General features: G+C 46.0%; 1 protein-coding gene across 3 annotated transcripts in view; it reads left to right on the top strand.

Annotated features, from left to right (window-relative positions):
• EXTL3 (exostosin like glycosyltransferase 3) overlaps nt 1–24,042 on the top strand; it is a 112,552-nt gene that overhangs the window by 19,560 nt on the left and 68,950 nt on the right. For all 3 annotated transcript variants that reach the window (XM_041480995.1, XM_041480993.1, XM_041480994.1), the window contains exon 2: nt 2,026–2,100. The gene's annotated coding sequence lies outside the window, so the exon portion shown is untranslated. The remainder of the gene's footprint in view (nt 1–2,025; nt 2,101–24,042) is intronic.

Below are 24,042 nucleotides of genomic sequence, written 5' to 3'. Positions count from 1 at the left end.
CCTCTGCTTCCCCACTTCGCACGGTTTCTTGCTGGCTGATTCCCAAAATCCAGCTGTTTGCAGCAGTGGTCTCGCAGTTATTAATGTTAATTAGCGAGGTTCTGCTCTGTGAGTATTCCTGCACGCACACAAAGTGCTCAGCTCCTCACCCATGTAACGAGCGTGTACTCAGCCCCGTTGTTAATTAGCAGCATCCCTCCAAGGACTTGTGCTCCTCTTGGGAATGGAAGTTTGGTGTGGAGCTGCCTATGGTAGTGAGAGCAAGTCCCTGCCGAGACTCACGTGCAGACTCTGCCATAGTTGGGTTGTCAGCTTTTTGCCCTTTGTTATAATCTCAGCTTCTCCTCTGTGCATTCTCCTTGCTAAGCAGCACGGTTGCTAAGGTTAGTTCTTTTTAGGTTTGCCATTAGAACCTTGTTTTAATCAGTGCTGACAAAATCCTGGCTGGATCTGTGCTCCAGATAGGGGTCAGATTTAAGCAATTTTCAAAAAGCTTTTATGCTACAGGAACATGGTGCTCCTTGTGCTGACAACAGTTTTGTGTCTCTGCCTCTTAATAACCATCCTGTAGTAGCACCTTCTTCCTTGATTTGCAAAACAGCTTCATTCCAAGAAGAAATTTCCTCCTGAAAATGTGGAACTGCAGTTTGTTCTTGGCAAATCCAACTGGGGCTTTATTATGGCTCTGATTTAAGATCCTTGGTGATGGAATGCTCCTGTTGTGGGGGAAACATCTCTGAGAGGTGATTCTCTCTACAGAAGAACATTCCCCTCCTATTTTTTTTTAACACTGAAGGCAATAGAAGGGAAGAAGCTGGTAAATAATATGACTATAAATGAGAACCAAATTATACTTTAATTTTTATGTATGTTCATGATAGAAAAGCAATGTGAGATCAGGAGGTCTTTCCAGAAGAGGAGGGCTGCTCTTAAATATCTCTGCTTTGTCCCTAGGTTTATGTGTTCAGTATCATCCAGAAAACTCTTGGTTTTGCATTTGATTGTAATTTGCATTTAGATTGGCTGCCTGAAGGGAGTCTCTTGCGAGGGGAGATGGGGCTATGTGGCTCCAGTCTCTTGCAGATCTGGCTGGAAGTAATGGCATTTACATAAAAACCATTAGCTCTGTTATTGATAAACATGAAAGGCATCCATTTCATTTAATTTTTTGATGAAGAGCTTTTAATATAAGCACACAATAGCACTGAGGTAGTAGCATTCCTGCCCCCCATCCCTCTGTACTGACCTCTTGTTTTAAGGGCAAGCTTTGATTGGGATTTTGTTGGTGGAGAGATGGGAAGTTATTTCTATTCCAATTTACTGGACTAGCCAGTTGTTGTGCTACATTGTGGGGAATTATTTAATGCTCATTTAAAAAGGTGTCTCTATTAATTGAACGGGGATTTAATGTCTCCCTGAAGCACAGTTGGTCTGTGTGTGATGTATACTAACATGTACGGCTGGCAATTCTATGGATAATCTTTTCCTTAATCAAAATGGGTTTAAGCAGAACTTCAGTGGCGCCTCATTAAGGGGATAAAGTGTGTTAAAACAACAAATGTATTAAAGGGAACTTCTTTGGTGCACTCCAGATCAGAGCCCATGCAACCCTTCAGCACAGTGTCTGCATAAACATTTGTTCCCCTGCCTGTGTAATGGTGCTTTGGGGATCAGGACGTGTCACAAAGAGCTGTGATTCACTGCCTCTGGAGTAACTGGGCTTTGGTAAGCTCTTGCTGCTGCTCTCATGTATAAATACCTTGCTTTTCTCCTGGGCTGGCTCAGGTCTGACCTCAACAGCCTCCAAAGGCAGCTGGTGCTGCAGTTGTTTTCAAGCATCACAGCATTTGCTTGAGAGACCTTGCTGAGAGCTTTGCAGGTGCTTTGAGTTCTTGACCTCAGAGCTGGGGAGGTGAGCGTGTCTGTTTTGCATTGATTACCTGGCCTACTTCTTGATTTAAAATGTGTTTAAAATTTTTTTTGGGCACTTTATCTATATTTACAGCTCTTTTCCCTCTCTAACAGGCTCCAGACAGATGAGTAGAGAGCTGGCTGCAGAAGAGGGACAGATTCCAGTTTGCCAGCTGCTCACCGTGTACAGTGAGTACCTTCATATTTCAGGAATAAAACTTTCTGTAGTGCCTGATGTCAGCCTCAAATTGCCTCCATTGGGGCACAGCATTAAGTCTGCATGCTTGGACAATGTTTTCCTAAAAGTACAAGCTTCCTTGGCTTCACTCTTGTTTTGGGAGAAGTGTGCTCCAGCTCCTTTTATCTGAAGTGGTAAATTTGTGTCCTCATCCCACTTCCAGCGGCAGAGCAGAGAACTGCTGCAGTTCCATCTGGTACCTGCTCAGGGCTGTGGGGAATCAACACTGAAGGTCTCAAGGTGTCACCTGAGGCTTCCTGTGCTGCTTCGGGAGTGGAAATGCTCCCCAGAGCTATTCCAGCCTTGTTGGAGGTGTTGGAACTGAGTGAGGAGGGTGGATAAGGGACCTGCCACGGCACATGCCGGGGTTGCTCATAAATGAGTGCTATGAAATCAGCCAAATGAGGCTTGGCTTGACTGGTGGGTGGAAAAGAGAAGGAATAAACCACTGGAAAACATTGTCCAGTTCATGGTAAGGATGGCAGGTTTGCCCTGAAAGTGGAGGAGAAAATCTTTATTTCATGGGGAATTTTTACACATTAAAATGTCTTGCATGCGTGTTAATGGGCTGTAATAATGAGCCTGTGCTTTATGAGGTGTCTACAAACATCTCGGAACTCACAACTGTGAGGGAGTAAATACTTGAGCTAGTAAATTCTGAGTAATTGGAATGTCTTGGCCCATGTGGTGCAGTGGTGTGGCCAGACTGAAATAGGGAATTGCCCGACACAGGTGCCTGAAAGCCAGGAGGATTCTCTAGTACAGGCTGTAAAATTCAGGTGAGTGGGGGAGCTGCAGCAATTGAGTTTATTGTGACAGTCCTAGCAGGTGATTCCCTAAGGATAATGTGGGATGATGGATCTTGAAACTGAAAGTGTTTGTTAACAGAAGTCAGGGATGAAATAATGCATTTAGAGACTGGGTTCTGTCATCACGTTGGTGTGGATGTATCCAGGGAGCAGGGTAGAGAATTCCTGTAATTCCTGTGCTTCTGGGAAAGAAGAGAAAGTGAGGCAAACTTACTTGTGGCTTCCTCATTTCTCCCATATCCAACCAGTACATGCAGGATATCCTGGGCTCAGGTGTCTATTCCTGTGCATTACAGCATTTCTTGCTGTACTACTGGATCCAGGAAATCTTTGTGCCCTGCCAAACACAGCAGGGACTCCCCTCAGCTGGAACACAGCTCCTGTGAAAAATTCCACAGTGAATAACAAAACTGAGAGTAGCAGTGGGGGCACGTGAAGGACGAACGATGCCGGTATTGACCAACGGTGCCAAGGTCCTCATCGACAGCTCTAATCCCAGTGTGTGCTCTGGGCCAGATCTGCTGACTTGAGGAGCTGGAATCAGTCAATACCATTGAATTCTCCTTCTCTTTGAATATCTTAAGGAGCAGGAAGTCTCAGGCTGACAGCTGTGCAGTCTGCACAAGGCCGCGGGCTGCACAGGTTTCCCCCAGGACATCATTTGGCCTGTGCAACATTTATTACACTGCTGTGGTGTGCAGCAGGTTCAGCACTGACCTTCAGAAGCCCTTCTGGGCTAGTGGGCCTGGTGGCTAGAGAAATTAATGTAGGAAACGAAGATTTCAGGTTTGGAGTCCTTTTTTAGGGTGGAAGACTGTGATTAAAGCAAGGAGCATGGATTTAGGTCAGTAGGAGATAGCTGAGGGAAGGGCTGTTCTTGGCAGGGAGCTGGAAGAGAGGAGATGCTGGAAACAGTCTGTGATTGCCATGGAGCAGAATGGCAAAACAACCTGTTTCAAGGGACTCCTTAACAAGTCATTCTTATGCAAAACTCTCTCCATGACACTAAATATCTAAATAACTGGGTTGGGCCTGGAATCTAAAAATACTTTTGGGAGACTCATCTTCAAACACTTCCTGAGACTTCCTGGCTTGGCAGCAAAGCCAAGTTCTGCAGGAGTTTTGTAGCAGGTCCCTTCCTGTGAGGATGTGGCACCATCCACGTGAACACCAGCGTGGGTCTGATGCTTCCTGTGCTTCACACGGGCTCCTGTGGTCTTTGCTCACAGCTGCAGTGGAGAAGGGCTGGGGGAGAGCATTTGGGTATGGTTTCTGCTGCCTGTACCTCCTGCAGGAGCACTGGGAAGTGAGGTGGTGCAATTCCTGCTTCTTGCCGCTCAGTTCCCCCCCAGAAGATGCTGGAGACTTTTGTCTGCTTCTTAAAAACTGAGGATGTGGCAAACAAACACCTGAGCTGTGGGAGGCTGGGTCTGTCCTGTCTCCAACCATGGCCAGAAGGAATGTCCTTCATCTCCCATCAGTTTATTCAGTTCTTGTGCTTTAAGCCCCTGTCCAGGCATTTCAGATTTTAACTTTGTGTGGTGAACCACTTCCTTTTGGTGATTGCACCTACTGCCAACTCGTGTACTGCAATAAACTCATGTTTGGGGATTTGTCATTTGCACTTGCATTAAAATTCTGTAAATTCCTACTGTGTCCCCTGTCAGAGGCCTCTTTTCCAGACTAAAATGTCCTAATTGATTCAGTGGTCCTCATAGAGATGCTTCATGCTTTTGACCATCTTTACTATATTCACTGTTTCAAATTTTTGATCATTTTTTCTCCTCTTGGGTGCTCTTACTTGAATATTGAAAGAACCTTTGGATTTCTGATGTCCTGTCCTTTTGCTGCAGTTCTCTTTATATTCAGCCATAGAAGAGAAATCAGGAATTTTGATGCTCCATGTAATAATAAGCCGTAGCTTTTTATTTATTTTTTTTTTTCTAAAAAACAGAGATTTGTGTGTCTAATCTAAAAACTCTATCAGAAAAGCTATGAATAAACCTGATAGCATTCCAGTGCACTGAGTCACAAGAACAATACATTGTTAACAAGGAGCCCTGGCAGGGTTGTGTGGCTTTGTGCTAAAGCTGTCAGCCAGGGTACGGGATGCATCTTTGTATCCTATAGCCTTTTATTTTTTTTTTTCTAAAAAACAGAGATTTGTGTGTCTAATCTAAAAACTCTATCAGAAAAGCTATGAATAAACCTGATAGCATTCCAGTGCACTGAGTCACAAGAACAATACATTGTTAACAAGGAGCCCTGGCAGGGTTGTGTGGCTTTGTGCTAAAGCTGTCAGCCAGGGTACGGGATGCATCTTTGTATCCTGCAGCAATTTTGTGAAACTAAATGGCTGCTGGCGTCTACTGCATCTTCTAAATGAGGACAAGAATAATTCTGGGTGGTAAACTCTCTCCCTCTCTGCATTGGTTAAGAAATTATATCCAAATGGAGAGTTGGTCTTACTTAGATAAATATAAATCAGTCATAAACAGGTTCTGGTTCTGTAAGGGCAGAGCCTGACTTTCCATCTCCTCTGCTTTGCATAAATGATACTTATTTTATTAGTGGCTTCCAAAAAGTAGAACTGGAATACGATGTGATTAAAGTGTTAACACCAAGGCTGCCGTTCCTGGGGCTGACAAATCTGTGGTTTTGTCTATCTGCCCTGACTCATATCTGTGGCTTTTGTGCTGCCCTAAGGTGAGTCAGGGCTCCCGCAGGGGTGATTAAAGCCCTGCCCTGTGGGCAGCTTGAGAAACTTGGGCCTCAGTTTAGCTGAGAACTCTTGGATGTTTTCCTCAGTGCTGAATCACAGCTCCCTGCACCATCCAGAGCAGTTTATCCCAGTGTTGAGGTTTATCCTCCACGCCTCCACTGCTATTTCCACCACTGTGCTTTTCTTCTTTCCTCTCTGCTGCCTTCCCCAGTGCTTCCTTCCTGCCTTTAACCTCAGAAAGCTCTGTCTGTGCTCCACTGTGGCTTCTGTTCTGCACAGGCAAGCCAAAGGACCAAGTACAGTTCTCTCCCAAAGCAGCTGATTTGTGCAGCACAATCAGTTCATTGCACAGATTTATCAAGAAAACACCAAAAGCTCCCCAAAGCCTCACCTGGCCTGTCAAGATGTGTCACCTGTGCCTCAACCAGTCCTGAACCCAGCTGGGGAGTCCTCCTGGACAGGGGACACCATGAGGAGGAGAGAGGGAGAGAAATACATCCAGAAACTATAGGTTGATTTTCTATCACTCTTCAAGGTGTCCCAGCTTGTTGGTGAAGGATGGAGGTTTTTTAGTATTTATTTCCTTCATATATAGATAGATAGATAGATAGATATAGATATAAATACATAAATTTATATTAATGACCCTTTCTCATTCTTCTTTTACTCTTGTGTATGTGAAGTTGCACACAACCAGCCTGCCAGTCCACAACCAGCCTACTATAATAATTTCAGCTGTAGTTTAGTAAGGTAGTAAATTGAGAGTAATTTTTAATCTGCTTGGGAGAAAAACAGCTTAATTGGCTGTTTCTCCTGGTGGTTCCAGCGTTATTTTTGGCCTTAGAGGTTACAAATGCAGCAGGCATTGATCTCCCTGAATGAGGGGTCAGCTCTTCCTGGACAGCACTGGAACACTGCATCTATTTATTTATATTTCACCTTTTTTTAGTACATTGCCTGAATAATACAGCCAGTGTGGAAAGGGCCTGTAAAATGCTGAGTTGTGTGGTGGAAATTTGCTCTGCCCAAGTAAATCTCTTGTGATGAGAGACTCCATGTACGGGAAACCTCCTGGATTAGCTTGGAGCAAAGGAAGGTTTGGAGACCTCCCCGGGATCCCTGCGGTGATCCAGCCGTGCTGGGGAAGTGGAGCTGGGAGAATCCAGCCCCTTGTGCCATCACCCAGGGGACTTTTCCATTTAATGCAGCCATTGAAACTGGGACCAGAGGCTGTGTGGGACAATGTGTAACGGGGGAGCTGGAACAGGCTGCCTTTGTGGCACATCACAAAGCCAGCAGTATGTGCTGGAGTGCTCCTGCTTGCTGAGCCTGGAATGTCAGCCTGGCTTTCTGTTCTCCTCCCTTCCCGTCAGGAGCTGCTTCACATTTGGGGAGAATAAGTCACTGTTTGTGTGTTTATTTCATTTCTGCTCCCAGTTCTTGGAATACACAGAGGGTTAGAGGGAAAGAGCTCAAGTGAGGTGAAAGCCATCAGGTTGCTGTGAGATCCTTTATGGTGTGTTAGTGCAGGGCTGCAATTCTCCAGGCCTCTTCTTGCTCCCTGACAGGAGGCTGTAGGGAGGTGGAGGTCAGGTCTTCTCTCAGGTAAGTGACAGGGTAAGAGGAAACAGCCTCAGGTTGTGCCAGGGGAGGTTAAGTCTGCATATTAGGAAAAATTTCTTAATGGAAAAGGTTGTCAAGCATTGGAATGGGCTGCCCAGGGCAGTGGTGGAATCACCATTCCTGGAAGTGTTCAAAAAATGTGTGGGTGTGGCGCTTGAGGACCTGGTGTAGGGGTGAACGTGGTGGTGCTGAGTTGATGGTTGGATTTTTGTGATTTTCCAGCCTTAAAGATTCCCTGATTCTTCTCTTGGTCTTGCTGTTTCTTTTCATTGTTAAATAACAAAGCTCAGCCACCCTGTGGAATGAGATGAGCTTTGAGGTCCTTTCCAACCCAACCCATTCTATGAAATTGTGGCTTCATTTATCCAACAGCAGATACTGAAAACTTTCTCTGGAACTAATTCCAGTTTATCTGACCTCAGACATCTGGGAAGGGAACAGTGCTGGGATGAGAACCATGCAAGGAACAAAGCCTGAGAACAGATGATAATTTCTTTGTGATATGAAAATGTTGCAGTAATTACTTAGTATAATAAAACTGTTTCAAAGTGGTTAAAGTTATTAAAAGGACTCTCCAGGAGGTTTGCATTACTGTAGCAGTGACTGGGAAGTGAGAAACAATGGCAGAAGCACAAGTTTGGTTCTGTGAGTGAATTCTAGAGACAGCTGGATGTAAATGCTTTCTAGATCTCCTCAGACTTGATAAAAACTCAGGAACTTCTGCTGTGGATAAAAGTGCATTAGCTCACATTGTCAGGTGGAGCTTTTTCTACACTGAAGGTTCACCTGGCAGTCCAGAGGGAGGCCCTTGGGAATAACTGTGGGAAGCACAAGTGAAATCCTCCTTGCTTTTGTGTGAGTAAGGAAGTTCCCAGCACAACTCTATCACAGAGGGCCCTGATATGAGAAGGGTTTACTTTGTGAATTGTTCTGTCATCGCTCAGCAGGATAATTGACTTCTGATTAAGGAGAAAATCTAGCTGCACGTTGCTGTTTGAGGTTCTGAAGTCGTCTTGAAAAGGCAGAACTCCTCCTCAAACATCGACGGCTCTCCCGAGAACAGGATGCTGGAGACTCCATTAAACTGGCATTGATGTAACAGCTGTTCCTGTTTGAACAACTTTATTTCTTCCTCCTCCTGTTGCAAATCAAAGGAAGAGTGGGAATCAGTGTTGTTGTTTGTTCAGAATTAATAACAAGGTTATTAAATTTTTCATTGCTGGAGATGTTTTTGTCACGTGCTTCCTGCACTCGGTGGCTCTCAGACCTGCTGCTCTCTGGGTGTTTTTAGCTGGTGATGCTGATGACTGAAGGATTCTTATTCCTTCTGTTCCCAGCTCCCAAGTGACTCAGGAGCTAAAAGCAAGCCAAGATCTGTGCCTCCCACAGGCAGCAGAAAGGCTGATGTGGAAGTCACGGGCATCTTGCAGTGAAGATGATGCTTAAAATTTTAGAAGAGGAATTCTTCTTGGTCCAGAGTAGTGAGCAAGGGGGGCAGCTTTACCTCTCCAGGGAGGCTCCTGGGCAGAAGAGGTTTCACTTCTGCTTCTGAGGCTGGCTTCAGACTGGACCTGCATTAGGTAGTGCTGCAGAAAAAGCCCTACCTGGAATTTAAGAATATCCTGAGCTGGAAGGGACTCACAAGGATCATCCAGTCAGCTCCTGGCCCTGCACAGACACCCCAGCAATCCCACCCTGTGCCTGAGAGTGCTGTCCAAATGCTCCCAGAGCTCTGGCAGCCCTTGTTTTGCATATTAGTATTTGAAAGGAGAGGGGGAAGATTTTGGAAGCTGGTGCTGAGTGGGGCTGGATCTGTAATGGGATCAGAGTCGTTGCACGGTGCCTCAGCCCTCTGTACCAGTGGCATTTTTAGAGGAGAGATTTAACCTGGGAGGGCTGGAAGGAGATTGCAGTACATTGAAACTGTCCCTAAGGAAAGGAGGATTTACTTCTTCCCTTTTCCCTCCTGTCTCCTGTGTGTGGCTGCCTGAACTCTCTGCTTCATCCTGCTGGTCCAGCTGCTGCCTTTCCCTGTGGAGAGATTTAGAGTCCTTTTAATTCCGTCTGGAGTGCTCACCGTGAGGCATCGCAGAGCTGATGCCTTTGAGGAGGGAAGGGAGCCTTTGTCAGGTCTCCAGGGAGCTCATTTATACAGATCCTCTTGGGTTCACTGGCCAAGTGTGTCTTTGTTGCCATGTGCTTTTGCCTCTGAGATGGAATCCTAAGAGCAAGGCCAAGTGTCAGGCTGCTGCTGGTGGCGGGGCTGCAGCTGCACAGCTCATCCTTTAAGGAGGGAAAATTGCCAAAATTTTTGGGCTGAATTGGCTGTCTCAGCCTTTCTGGTCAAAGTTGGCTTTTGTTGTTCCAAAGTTGTGGATTTTGTCAACCTCTAACCTTTAGACTAAAGCACTTTTTAAATAATGAGTTTACTTTATCAGAGATATAAGCAGGAGATTAGAAGATGTGTGGGAAAAGAGTGATCTTGCCCTTGCCAGTTCTGATAGGTATCACTGGTATATTATTGTCTGCTGCATTTTATGTCTATACAGTAAAAAAATCATGAATGTTTAAAAAAGTGTTACAGCTGCATTTTTTTCAAGGCACAATTACAAAAGGATAAAAAAATTCAGACGGAAATTGACTACTTGTTGAACAGTGAGCTTTGCCTAATAACCAAAATTAAAAGTTTTTAGATGTCTGCCTTGAACAGTCTCCCCAGAAACTTCTTAAGAGTGGAGCTCAGCCTGAATGGGAAAGCTTTTAAAAAGTCTGTTGGAAATCCCAAACCAGCAGGGGGTAGATGGAAATATCAACAGGAGAAAACAACTTCTGCACAGCCCGAATTTGTTTTTGGAGAGGTTTTCCATTCTCCAGAGAAGGAGGAAATGCAGAGTGACAGAGAAGTGACTGGTGAAACCTAATGCCACTGCTGGGTCTCCTGATGGCTTTTCCTGCCCAAATGAAGGCCCCTGTTTTTTTCTTTGCCTCTGTTCATTTTATTCAGAGTAAGTGTTCCCATTATCCGGTGCGTGTGAAAGGCTCCCGGCCACTGCCTGAGCTGGATAATAAGGGAGTAAGCCAAGAGCAGCCTAATTTATAACTTGTGAAGTGATTCTCTTCAGAGCACTAATGAGCAGTGACCCAAGCACAGGTAAATTATCTGTAGGGGTTTTTTTTTGCCCCCTTTCCTCTTAAATCTCTGATCATTTCTCTCCCCAGGCAACCTGTCTTTCACCACCATTAGCGTTGTCTCAGTTTTTGTCTACATTCCAAAGTTGAACCACTTTATCCACAATTGATGTGTGCTCCTGTAGGGTGGAGAGCATAACGTTGGTATAAAAGCATTTATAATAGCATGGCTCATTCTTGTGTTGGAGAGGAATAATGGACGTGGGATACAGCTTTAGAGTTAGAAAGCTCTCTAAATTTAAAGTGTGGCTGTGCATTGTAGCTGAACTGATCTCATGGCAAGCTGGTGATGCAAGGAAAGGTTTTTGCTCCCAGCCTTGTGCTCCCACTGATCTTTTTGCACTGATACAGATCCAGCTCCTTCCCTCTCAGTCCAGACAGTTTCCTTCCAGCCTAACTCCTTGATTCAGCCTTGGAAGCTGGGGACGAGATCCCTCTTTTCAGCAGCAGCAGGCCATGAGATCAGTTGAGCAACACTGCAAAGCCACATCCTAAACGAAGCTTCTTGTGCCAGGAGCCTGTCACTGTCTGAAAGGTGTTCCCAGTAACTCTGCTCTCGCTCTGCTGGCATTGTGGGGCAAAAGGCAGGGTTTTCCCACTGCTTGGTTATCCTGAGTAAAGTTACTCCTCCTGGGAGTAGCTGTCTTTGCTGGCAGTCCCCAAAAGCATTCAGAGAATTGTGGGCAGGCCATTCCTATGGCACATGCTCTGTGATGTTCTGTGTGCTACAGCCAGCTTGGAAAATAATTAAAACCCCAATGTTTTGCTGTTTTTTTGATGGATGTTGTTGGATGCTTAATGGAGCTCGTTGGCAGTAAACACTCCTTCCCTGGGGATCTTTCCAGAGTCATTAAATCTGGTGAGGGATAATCTGGAATGGTCTCCTGTTTGTCTGGAACATTTGCTGGACATGGGAGTTGCAAAAAGGGGCCCTGTCAGGCATCCCTGAGCAGCTGCAGGGTGATAAAAGAGGTGAAGGGCCAGCAGAGGGGTTACTGAAAATATTAATTACAGATGATGTCTCAGTCTGTAAATAAGAAATACAGATGACGCTGTGGTGGTGAAAAAAACCCAACCTTTAAGTACAGTGTTCATCCCCCAAAGGAAAATTATAAAAGGCCACAAGCAGTGACTGAGAGTTACAAAGTGGCTTTTAGTCAGAGATGTGCAGATTCCAAACATTACTTTGGGTGGGAAAAAGAGGGAATCAGTTCAACAGCTGCTGGGCTCTTTCTAAGCCATTTCAGAGGGGGCTTTGAGTTGGTGACTGCAGCAGATTGTACTTGATGTAGGAGGTTTTGAGCTCGTTTATACCCAGTGTCAAATTCCAAGCTACCAAGTGCTGCTTGTTTTGTGTGTGGTGTTTGCTCCCCCAGGAGAGGGTGAGCACAGGTGGGGGCATTGATCTCCAGAAGGTCACAACAACAGCTGCAAGGTGGCCTTTGCAAAATGCTTCACATGCAAAGGGATGTGCTGCAAAAATTCTCTGCTTTCTGGCTCAGTTGGGGCTTTCTTTTGCAAAACGTTCGCTTTCAAGAAGGATTTAAATGCGATTTCCAGATGTTAATGTGATAGCAGGTTTAATGCTGTATTTTGAGGGAGCAGCCTTTACTGAATGTAACCTTGGGCAAAGTTTAAAACAAGCAAGCAAAAAAGCAAAAAGGGAAGTGATAAAAAGCTGGCAGCCATACAAATATGGATTTGTGTGGGAAGGCAAAAAATGTGCTGGGTCTCTTATCGGAAAGCGTGGAATAACAAGGCCTGGCCCCTGCCCCTTGCCTGGAGCCCCCTGCTCCTCCTGCAGCCTCGAGTGCTGAGCCTCACACCTCTCCTGAGGGTTTGGAACAGGGCTGCTCATGTGGCAGAGTGGCAGCAGATCAGAACCAGTCCAAACCCTTCAAACGTTTGTGGGAAAAACCCCGGACCAGGAGCCAGGAAAGGTCAGTGCAGCTGCCTTGCGTTGCAGCATGTGTTAAAACACAGCAATAGTTCCCAGCTGGAATTGCCCTAATTCCAGCCTTGTCATCAAGATGAAGTGGACTGCAAATACATTTCTGTGGGAATTGCTCTGGATGCAGAGCACCTTTAATAATGTCTCAATATCTACCTCACTGTGTGCAGTTCTAATATAACCAGAAGCCATGGGCACAGATGGAATTATGAGCCAAAATACTTTGGCTTGGTTGCTAACAACTACACTAAAACATTATTTTAATGCCTGTAGTACCATGAGTGAGCACATTGGAGAAGCAACTCTGAGCTGGAGGGCAAAGAATCACAGAGACAGAATATCCTGAGTTGGAAAGGATTCATAAGGACCTTGGAGTCCAGCTCCTGGCCCCAAGAATCCCACCCTGTGCTTGTCCAAACACGCCTGGAGCTCTGGCAGCTTTGGGAACATCACCATCCCCTGGGGAGCTGTTTCACCCTCTAGGGAAGAACCTTTTCCTGCTGTCTGTGCATGGGAAGAGCAGGAGCTGGATCTGGCTGGTGGAGTGAGCCTGGAAAGGGTCGCAGAGCAGGGAACTGAATGCAGCAGCAAACATCTGCTGCCTCTACCCCGAGTTTGTCTCCTGGCTGTGCCACGTTGCAGCAGCACAAGTAGTGCTGGAATTGCACAACCTGCTTCCCTGGGGTGGTTTTAGGTTTTCCCTGGGTCTTTGGAGCTTCCTGTACCTTGGATTAGCAATGAAGAAATGGTGGCACCTGCGTGGGGCAGTGACAAAGCTGAGTTAGTGGTGATGGCCCCTTGTCCTGTGCCAGCCTGGTTTTGCAAGCCAGACCTTCGAGCTCCTAAAATTCCTGTGATCATGCAAGCTCCCAAGAAAGCCAACTGAAGCACTGGATTAGGAAAAGCTTTTCAGCTCCTGTGCTTGCTCTGAATGCAGCTTGCAGCCCGGGAGAGTCTCCTGAGCTGATGGGCACACGGTGGTGACTTGTGTGCTGTGCCCTGTGGGTTACACTGTAAACATCAATGGAATATAAATACAGATCTATAAAACCATTACACACTGTGTGTGTAATCAGTGTCTGCCTTTGGGTGTGAGCTCTGTGGGAGGGACCCTGTCCCACAGTGTTTCTGCTGGATAGGGAAATGCAACAGTCTTTGAAAGTGCTCCACTTACTCTTACATTTCCTTTCCAACTGCATCCTTAAATGTATTTCCAACTGAAATATATCCTAAATCAGCTGCTTCAGGGGTTTAGGTTGTTTTTTTATGAACAGGAAGGAACTCCAAATATGCTTATTTTCGTGGTAAGATCACAGGCATCGACCACCACTGTGTATTTTGGTGTTTTAGTTCACATGTGTGTTTATGCATTTTCTTCCTGACCTTGCAGATGTTCTCAGCTACTCTTTTATAGATCTGACAAACTGACCCTTCCCCTCTTAAATACCAAATGTTCCATGTCAATTTAGCAAATAATGGAGTGGTTTTCTTCTGAGAAAGAGCTCTTTTTTCCAGGACACAGGGGTACTCCTGCCCTGCCAGTGTAGGTGCCTCAATACTTTGTGCCTCTTTTGTCTTTTTTTGGTAATGATTTCACTGCTCCTTTTTATTTCCACTGGTTCTGCCTGCTTTAACTCACTCTTTTGACTTAAATTGACACTCTTACTGTTTCATCCTGTTGGAGAATGATGTTTTATGGAATAGGAAGCTTGTTTGGAATGGTGGGAGCAGCTACGAGGAGGGGCTGAGGTCACTGGGCTTGTCCAGCCTGGAGAAGAGGCTGAGGGAGACTCATCAGGGGCTGCAGCCTCTTCCTGAGGGACAGCTCCAATCTCTGCTCCCTGTGACAGGGACAGGACCCAGGGGACAGCTGGAGCTGTAACAGGTTTGGGTTGGTTATCAGGGAAAGGTTCTTCCCCAGAGGGTGCTGAGGGTCCCCAGCTGCCATCATTTATTAAATACCAGTCACTCTAGAGAGGCCTGCTGGCCCATGCACTGTCATTTCTTATTTCAAGGTGGATGTGAAAAACCAGATGAATTCCTTCATTCCCTGAGTTCCCACTCACAGCATTTGGGGAATTAAAACTTCCAGCTTTGTTCTCCCAAATTCTGCTTTTATTGCTAACAGTGCTTTGTGAAGTCCTCTTAAAAATCAATATTTCTCAAATCTACTTTTGAAAGAACGCTTGTACATGTGTAAGTCTCCAAGGCAATAATATTACCCCTAAGAATTTATAAATTAAATAGTTTCAGGTCCTAGCCAGGTTGAGGTTCAGCCTTTCTGCAAAACCAGAAGCACATCTGAGCCCCTCCCCAAGTCTATCACTCAGGTAACTGTGGCCATTACTGTTATTTCTGTGAGGATTCATTAATCCTGACTTAAAAAGCATACAAGATCTAAAATGTATTTTTTTATATATGCACTTGAAGGAAGCAGAAACTATCATTTGAAGTCTTGGAACCTCTAAGCTCATAATTATCTGTGGGAATGAAGACTACAAAGAAATGACTTCAAGAGCAGCTGTGTACAGCCTCTTTCATCAACCTGTGTGTTAAAGCTGCCTCTGTTTGCTTTAGCACTTAAACCCTTGCTCCTGTTTGCCCTTCACATGGAATAAAGCTGTGGGAGAAGCAGCTGGGGTCTGTCCCACCGTGTGCTGCTCCTTTGGGAAGGGAGCTGGTTCTCAGTGTCATTCTGTTGTTATTGGCAAGGGTTTTAGAGGCAGAAAAATGAAATGCAGCACAAGAACTCCTCTTGAAATTCCAGGTCATAAATCGCAGAGCGCACAGCGAAACGTGGTTATTCTCTGCCTGCTGCTTTTGGCTTGAGGGGTTTGATGCTCCAAATTGAAATTAATAGCCCTGGTTCCCACTGAGGGTGGGTGGGGGGAGTTGTGACTTCCCCAAGATTTGTGTCTGTGTTTGTCAGTGTGAACTCCATTATGGGAGAAGGGATGCCTGACTCCCACGTCAAACATAGCAAGTTTCATCTTCCCAGATGAGAGTTCTTAATTCTGCCAAGTGTGTCAACGGTGGTTTTAGAAATAATAAATCTGACCATGGTGCATGCATTTCCCTCCTTGCCAGGGACTGGGATGTGGTGGGTGAGTAGAGCAGGAGCTGGGATGAGATCCACCACTGCCTCCTGTGCTTTGGGCTTGAGGGGGAATGGAAAATCTTTGAGTGGGTGATGACTTAACCAACAACTTTGATTAAAAACTGAGGTGAGCCCATCTGAGCACCTTGAAAATCATTTACTCTTTATGCAGCTGCTGAGATCTGAGCTCATGGCAGCACCTTTCCTGCTGTGTCCTTCAGGAATGGTGTCCAACAGGAGCATTCCCAGTGCTCCTCTCAGCTGGGGGAGGTTTTCTAGTTACTTTTTTGGCTGAAAAGCTTTTGATGTTTTCTTGAGAAATATGAGGAAATGTTGCCTGATATTTGGAAGTCAGTTTTGCTTCCCTGTCTGTTTTGGAAGTGTTGGGTTTTCCCTTCCTCTTTCCTGTCTGATGCCTGTGGCAGTGCAGGTATCTCCTGAGGCAATTTGGATTTTCTTGCCCAGCAGCCCTGGGTGGGGGAATCAGAGAAACCTGGAATGGTTTGGGTTTGAAGGGACCTTAAAGCCCATCCAGTGCCACCCCTTGCCATGGGTAGGGACATCTCCCACTACCCCAGGTTCCTCCAAGCCCCGTCCAACCTGGCCTTGGACACTCCCAGGGATCCATGGGCAGCCACAGCTTCTCTGAAGACAAGTGGCTGTGAGGAGAGACCTGGAAGAGGAAAAGAAAGCAAATAGAGCAACTGTTTGAGCAGAGCTTGTTTCTGTAACCCTGAGCTCTGGTTATGAGCAGCTCTGTGCCCTAATGACCCTCACAGCTATGGATGAGTGGAGCTATGGATGAGCATCCAGGGAAGTTCTGCCCTTGGACTAGGAACCAAACTGCTCCTCCAGTGTGTGTCATCCTGTGGTTTTACTGCTGAAAAATGGGGCTCCTACTCCCTCTCTTAAGGGACTTTTTGATGTTCCAGCAGTGCTTCATCACCTGAAGAAAGCTCAGAATTACATCTGTGAAATTGTAATGCTGTCACAGAAGCACAGCCTTGTGTATCATTGGCAGATATTTCCTCTCTCTCCAAATACCCCGAGCCATCAGTGCGTGCTCCTTTCTTAGCTGCTCTTCACTCTGGGGATCTCTTGTTCCTGGAGCAGAGGTGATCAACAAGCGAGTTTGTCATTGTTTCCTTACATATTCCTTAATTACAGCACTTGAGAGGAGGGATTTTTCCTTTCTCTCCCTCTTGTTCAGTTTGTCTCATCATAAGCCTTTTTTGGGGCTGGATTTAATTGGTGAGCTGTGTCTCAGGAACTTCAGCTGGTCTTCAGAAATCCATCCCTAGTATCAGATCTCTTCACTGTCTGCCTGCCCCAGTGGTCTTTTCTCTTTTTTTTTGAGCAAACTGGCATTTCTGAAGCCGGGTGAGTTATTCCCCCCACACCTCTGGGTCATTTTTTCCCTGAACTGCTGTGATTGATTCCATCCACTCCCTTTAAGCAGCCCTTTTCACTTAGCAGAGTCAACACAGTCAAACGAACTTGGAAAACAGATTTGTCATTCCTTAATATTTCAAACTCCCCAGCCTCCCATTTTTACTTTATTTTAACAGAAGCCTGTTCTGGAAATCTTTTGTTGGAGGTTTTTATCTTGTTTGATGGCTGGCTCTGGGCTCCAGCACTCAACACACGTTTAATGGCCTTAAGCATCATGTAATGCTTCCCATTCCCAGGATCTGGGAGCCTTAGACAGCTCAACACTCTCAGCTCTGGAAATGCAGCCATCTGGGAGGTTAATTAGTAAAAATGGTTATTGACAGGAAGAGCAGCATCAGTCTGGGAGCAGAAAGTTGGGCTGAGGGTGCTGGGAGGTTCATGGCTCATCTAGGCAAATTAATCAGAATTCAGCTTCTCAGGTTTAATTGTTTGAAGTTTAGGAAATTTAGTTCTTGCTCTGAATGAAATTTGCCTGAAGGTTTGTCTTAATTTACTTCCAGAAGTAAAATTAAGGTAATTGGAAAGAAGGTCACTTTTGCAAGTAGAGGTTTTGTATTGTTGGACTAATTGACTTGGATTAATACCCTTTTACTTAAAAATAGAGTAATTTTCACTAAGTGACCCAAGGATTCCTGCTGTTTTCAAAGGGATTCTGATTTACTTTGATTTATTCCCCATTTCTGTGGTGGCTGGGCCCTGAGTGTTTGTCACTGACCCTGGGCTCAAGTGTGTTGTGCACAGCAAATCCACCCCATCACCAAGGAAAATCTGCCATCCCTGAGAAATAAAATGCTTGAGTCTTACAGAGCAGTTTTAATTGAAAATTTATTTTAAAGCAAGCAGTGTTTTTTTGTTTTTTTTTCCTGGCACAGTAAAGTAGTAAAGAAGAAGAGCTCCCTGGATGCTTGTAGGAAATGTCACTTCTTGTTTTTAATTTTATTCTTTCTGAAATCTATAATGAAAACAACATTTCTGTGTAATGTAAAGGTTTTAAAGACAGTCCAAATGAAAGCTTGGGCAGCTTATGGATCTGTTTTCCTATGGAAAATGCTTCTTACTTGTGGATGTAGTAAAGGCTGAAAAATCTTGCTTACAATTGGATTCTCAGATTTCAGTGCAAGTCTGCTTTAAACCTCTTGAATCTACACACATAATTCATCCTTCCTGGCAAAAGCTCTGGTGCTGATTTTCCTTGTAAAATCAATAAACAGAGATAAAGAGGGAAAAGAAGTGCTGAGATCTTTGAGGGGTGTGCTGCTGCTTTTGCAGGTACTTGGGAGAAATGAAATTTAAGGCAATTTCCTCATCTCAAGCCGCTGTTCTTTTTGTAGGTATTGACTTTTAAATCTTGTTCCTTCTCCAGTTCCTGCAAGGAAAGGAACACTTGCACTGAGCTGAACTCGAGCAGATGGTGTTGGAAAAGTGTGAGCAGGAGAGAGGGACCTGCCGCTGCTCTCAAGCACAGATTAAACACAATTTCTCTCTGTGAAAGCCCCTCTTAACATTAGACCTTGGCTATTTTACCTTGAGTATCATCCTTTCCACTTGAATTACAGTTCTGCAGTTTAATTGTAATAAATTACCAAGTTTAAATGTGGTGACTGTTTCTAAAGCTTGGATTTTACCTGCCTGATATTTGGCTGTGGATAGCTCTGAGTGGCATCAGGAATTACTGTCTTGGCATTGAATTCAGCACAGTGAATAATCATAAAATCTCAGACTGGTTTGGAGTGGAAGGAACCTTAAAGTTTATCCTGCTCCACCTTCCACTGTCCCTGGTTGCTCCAAGCCTTGTCCAACCTGGACTTGGACACTTCCAGGGATTTGGGGGCAGCCACAGCTTCTCTGGGAATTCTGTGCCAGGGCCTCCCCACCCTCACAGGGAACAATTCCTTCCCAAAGCCCATTGAAATCTACCATCTCTCAACCCAAATCCTTTCCCGCTTGTCCTGTCACTCCATGCCTTTGTAAAATGTCCATTTCCAGCTCTCCTGTAAGGCCCCCTTGGTTATCTGTACTGATAAGGGATGGACATTGTGCTGGTTCTTAGCACTTCTCCAGTCTTGTGTTGTTTCAGAGAGTTTTGGGGAAGAAAATAAAGCATTGGCTTAATTTCTTTCTTTCTTTCTTTAAGCCAGGAGGATTTTTGGGCTCACTAGAAGCCCAAAGCTGCTTCCCTTGGAGCTGAGGTGTCTCAGGGTGATGCTGGAATATGCAGTGCAGGGAGAGCTTGAAGTATCTCCAGAAGTGCTCAAAGAAGGAGATTTCTCAGATCTTTTCCAGTATAAAGTGTTTTAGTCACTGATGGTGGCTTTTGGCAGGACCTTTGCAGTGAGGGCTCTTTCATCTCGTGGTGGGAGCAGAGTGTGACAGGCAGTCCATGGAGTCTGTCTGATGCCATGGAGAGCAGTTGCTGCCCTTGGGGGAAGATTTGAAGCCACTTCAAATCTTCTCTTCTGAGGATTTGGTGTATTCCTGCTCAGAGTTCCATGAGCAGGGGCACTGGAGGGTTTTCCCGAAAGAAACATTTACCTGCTCATTACCAGCCTCGACTCTGTCCGGGAGCAGCTCTGGATGTCACTGGTGACCACTGTGAGTCATTGTGACATTCCTGCCCTGTCCCCTGGCCCACATGGTACAACCACAGCTAAACTTCCAGCTCCAAAACCAGGACAGCTTGGTCCCAGCTCCCTTTTAGGACATTCCCCCACCTGTGCCATTTCCTGAACCTTATCTTGGACTGTTTGGGTCCACTCTGGCTTGGTTTAACTCACTATTATAGGTACAGCCCTTGGGTTTAGTCCTTGTTCCTGTCATTTAACCTCTGATTATTCCTTGTGTCACCTCTCTGTGTGGGAACTGAGCCCTTCCAGGTGAGGGACACTTTTCCAGGATGGTGCCCATGGACCATGTTCTTGGGACCACCTCTATTCACACTAATATTGGCATGAAATTTGCTGATAATAGTTAGTCTTCCCATGGTAGGATTGTCCCTTTTCTAATTTTTCTTGTCTGACTTGACTATAAAAGTGTTAAAGTGACAGTGACTTTCTCTGTAGTCCTGCTGGAGCGTCAAAACTTTAATTTTGTCACAACACAGGGCCTTTCTCTGTCTGGTCTTTATCCTAATATTGGTGTCATCATGCCAAATTCCCTCCTCTGCCAATATGCCCTGGCCTTAATATGAAATTAAACCATGGGAAATCCAAACTACTTGAGCAAAGAACTCCAGATTCTGGTCATGAGGTGGCTCAGGGTGGCTGGGGAAGCAGTGCTGATGGAAATCTGCACCATCCAAGGGCTCCCTCAGCACAAGATGCTAAAATCAGCACCAAACGAGAGATAATTGGCTGCATATTTCTCAATTTATGTGGCTTTAATTCATTAAATATTTACAAAATGCAATATCACGTGGTTTAAGGTTTATGGGGAGGGAGAACAAGGCTGCTTTCTCTTGGTGAGCAAAGAAATTTAAAAGCAATAGGTTGCCTTTGGTGATACCTCACTAACTCTGTTTCTTCATCCCATGGCTACAACTTCAGACTTGACAAAAACTGGTTTGTTTTGTGTGTTTTTTTTTTTTTTTTAGGAGAAATTCAAGACAAATACTGAAACTTCTTAGGTATTCATATTTGAGGCACGTCAAACATTTCGTCTTGGCAGAACCAGTAGAGGCTAATACATAAAAGTGTAATAAAATAGATATTTTGCTCCTGTCTGCTGTTACTATGAAATTCCCATTTCAATTTCACTTTCTGAACAAAACATTACCTTTTAATGTTTAATCCAGATCTGTAAGGGATGCTGAGCTTTCAAGTTCATGTGCACCTTTCCTGGGTGGGATGTCTCATTCTAAGGATGTGGGACTCTGTGGGCTGTGACAGTGGAAGCAAGGAACTGGTTTTGTTCTCTTTAGTGCTTCTTCACAGTTTCTGCAGGCTGGAAGTGCCTCCTTCTAGAAGCAGCATAAAATCAAAAGGAGATCTGAGGTTTTCAGTGTTGTGGTTCTTCTCTATGCACAGCTGGTGCTTCTCAGAGATGTTTCAGATGGGGAAGTGAAACCCACAGCTTTTATCCATGGAGCACTGTGTGTTGATTGCTTGAAGTATTGCAAACTCCCAAGTAGTTAAGTGAAATTTAGGAAATTACCATTATTTAGGTCAGCAAAGTGCCTTTGAGTTGCCTTTTGTGTGTATCTGTTCCTTGTTGCAGCCATACTTCAGAAAAAAATGTAGCTGAAAGAGCAAGCTGCTTTGTTTGTGACAGGATCATGGAATGGTTGGGGTGGGAAGGGACCTGAAAGATCTCATTTCAACCCCCTGCCATGGGCTGGGACCCCTTCCACTATCCCAGGATGCTCCAAGCCCTGTCCAGCCTGGCCTTGGACACTCCCAGGGATGGAGCAGCCACAGCTTCTCTGGGCACCCTGTGCCAGGGCCTCACCACCCTCACAGGGAACAATTCCTTCCAAAATTCCCATCCATCCCTGCCCTCTGGCAGTGGAAGCCATTCCCTGTGTCCTGTCCCTCCATCCCTTGTCCCAAGTCCCTCTCCAGCTCTCCTGGAGCCCCTTTAGGCACTGGAAAGGGCTCTGAGCTCTCCCTGGATCCTTCTCTTCTCCAGGTGAACACCTCCAGCTGATCCAATTCCTACCATCCTCAAAACAATTACTTCTTCTGTGAACTTTCCCGGGTTATATTTTAGTGCAAGGGAAATGGCCTCAAGTTTCACCAGGGGATGTTTAGGTTCGATATGAGGAGGGAAATAAATCATGGAAAGGGTTGTAAAGTATTGGAACAGCTGCTCAGAGCAGGGCTGGAGTCACTAAAAATGTGCGGATGTGGCACTTGAGGACACAGTTTAGTGGTGACCCTGGTGATGCTGTGCCGGATCAGTTTGCGTCTCACAAACGGGATGGGACCCTGGGTGGTTGCAGACTTAGGATTTATTATCTGTCTGTATCATACAAGCAAAAAGCAAGAGACACAGGAAAATAACAACATCCATGCAAATCCAGATCAGAGACAAGATGGCAGCTTATGCAAAGCCTTTTTCTACATATTCTTTGAACCAGTAGCATAAAAGAAAAGGTGTAAAGTCATTATACTCTAACCAATAAGAGGAGGACCCACGTGGGTTTAACATTAACAAAAGGACTTCTATAAACCTCAAACAATACACAATCATTCATAATTTAAGATTGAAACTTTTTCTATCTTTGCAAAGCATATATCTAGAACTTCTCACATCTTGAACTATCAATACATTTTTGTTTTTTCTTGTTCCTTATGATAAATATAAATGTATTCACTTGGTTTTTAACTTCCTAGTTTTCCATGAGAAAGTTTAGAAATTTCCCAGCCTTTCTTAGCTTTGTGTCTACTTTCTGAGGCCTTTTCGCACTTTCTAAAGTCTTTTACCTTTTTATATTCCTACAATGCTGGTTGATGGTTGGACTTGATGATCTTGGAAAACTTTTCCAACCTTAACGATTCTGGGATTGTGTGAAACCCAGCAGAGTCTTTGGAGAAGTCTGTGCTGCTTGAAGCGTGTGGCACAAAATGAAATCAGACAGGGAGCTCCCCCCGTGCCGTGGGCAATGGAGCGTTTTAATTGAAGGCAGCAGGGCGCGGCGTTAATGGCAGGCAGCCGCCTGTCCCTGCCCGGCTTGGTGGCACCTTGGAGCACTTCTTGCCAGACATCATCACAGTGTCACATCTTCAGGAGATCGGGGGGGTGGAGCTCAGAGTGGCAGCTCAGAGTGTTTATTCCATGAGCACTGTCTGGAGTGCTTGTTCTCTGTCGTGACTCTGCCTGTGGTGCTGGGATGAGGCACAAGGGTTTAGAAGAATCCAGGACTGAGTGAAGCTCTTAGGGAGTGATCCCCATGAGCCACCGAGGCTGTGTCTCCCTAACTTGGAGTGACTCCCATGAGCCACCAAGGCCTGGCTCAGAGTGATCCCCATAAGCCACCAAGGCTGTGTCTCCCTAAATTGGAATGATCCCCATGAGCCACCAAGGCTGTGTCTCCCTAACATTAGAGTGACCCCCATGAGCCAAGGCCATGTCTTCCTAATTTGGAGTGATCCCCATGAGCCACCAAGGCCTGGCTCAGTGACCCCCGCAAGCCACCAAGGCCTGGCTCAGCGTGACCCCCACGAGCCACCAAGGCCATGTCTCCCTAACTTGGAGTGACCCCCATGAGCCACCAAGGCCATGACTCCCTAAGTTGGAGTGATCCCCATGGGCCACCAAGTATGTGTCTCCCTAACTTGGAGTGACCCCCATGAGCCACCAAGGCCTGGCTCAATGACCCCCACAAGCCACCAAGGCCATGTCTCCCTGAGTGACCCCCACGAGCCACCAAGGCCATGTCTCCCTAACTTGCTCAGTGACCCCCACGAGCCACCAAGGCCTGGCTCAGAGTCTGGAGTGATCCCCATGGGCCACCAAGGCCTGGCTCAGAGTGATCCCTGTGAGCCACCAAGGCCATGACTCCCTAAGTTGGAGTGATCCCCACGAGCCACCAAGTATGTGTCTCCCTAACTTGGAGGGACCCCCATGAACCACCAAGGCCTGGCTCAGAGTGATCCCTGTGAGCCACCAAGGCCATGTCTCCCTAAGTTGGAGTGATCCCCACGAGCCACCAAGGCCTGGTTTGGAGTGAACCCCATGAGCTACCAAGGCCACGTCTCCCTGTGTTGGAGTGACCCCCATGGGCCACCAAGGCCTGGCTCAGAGTGACCCTCCTGAGCCACCAAGGTCATGTCTCCCTAACTTGGAATGATCCCCACGAGCCACTAAGGCCATGTCTCCCTAAGATGGAATGACCCCCATGAGCCACCAAGGCCTGGCTCAGTGACCCCCACGAGCCACCAAGGCCTGGCTCAGAGTGACCCCCACAAGCCACCAAGGCCTGGCTCAGTGCCCCCCACGAGCCACCAAGGCCTGGCGCAGTGACCCCCACGAGCCACCAAGGCCTGGCGCAGTGACCCCCACGAGCCACCAAGGCCTGGCGCAGTGACCCCCACGAGCCACCAAAGCCATGCC

This window comes from Pyrgilauda ruficollis, unplaced genomic scaffold (assembly GCF_017590135.1).
Source record: "Pyrgilauda ruficollis isolate IOZ18807 unplaced genomic scaffold, ASM1759013v1 scaffold54, whole genome shotgun sequence".
Taxonomy (NCBI): domain Eukaryota; kingdom Metazoa; phylum Chordata; class Aves; order Passeriformes; family Passeridae; genus Pyrgilauda; species Pyrgilauda ruficollis.
This window is presented reverse-complemented; position numbering and strand designations above follow the sequence as displayed.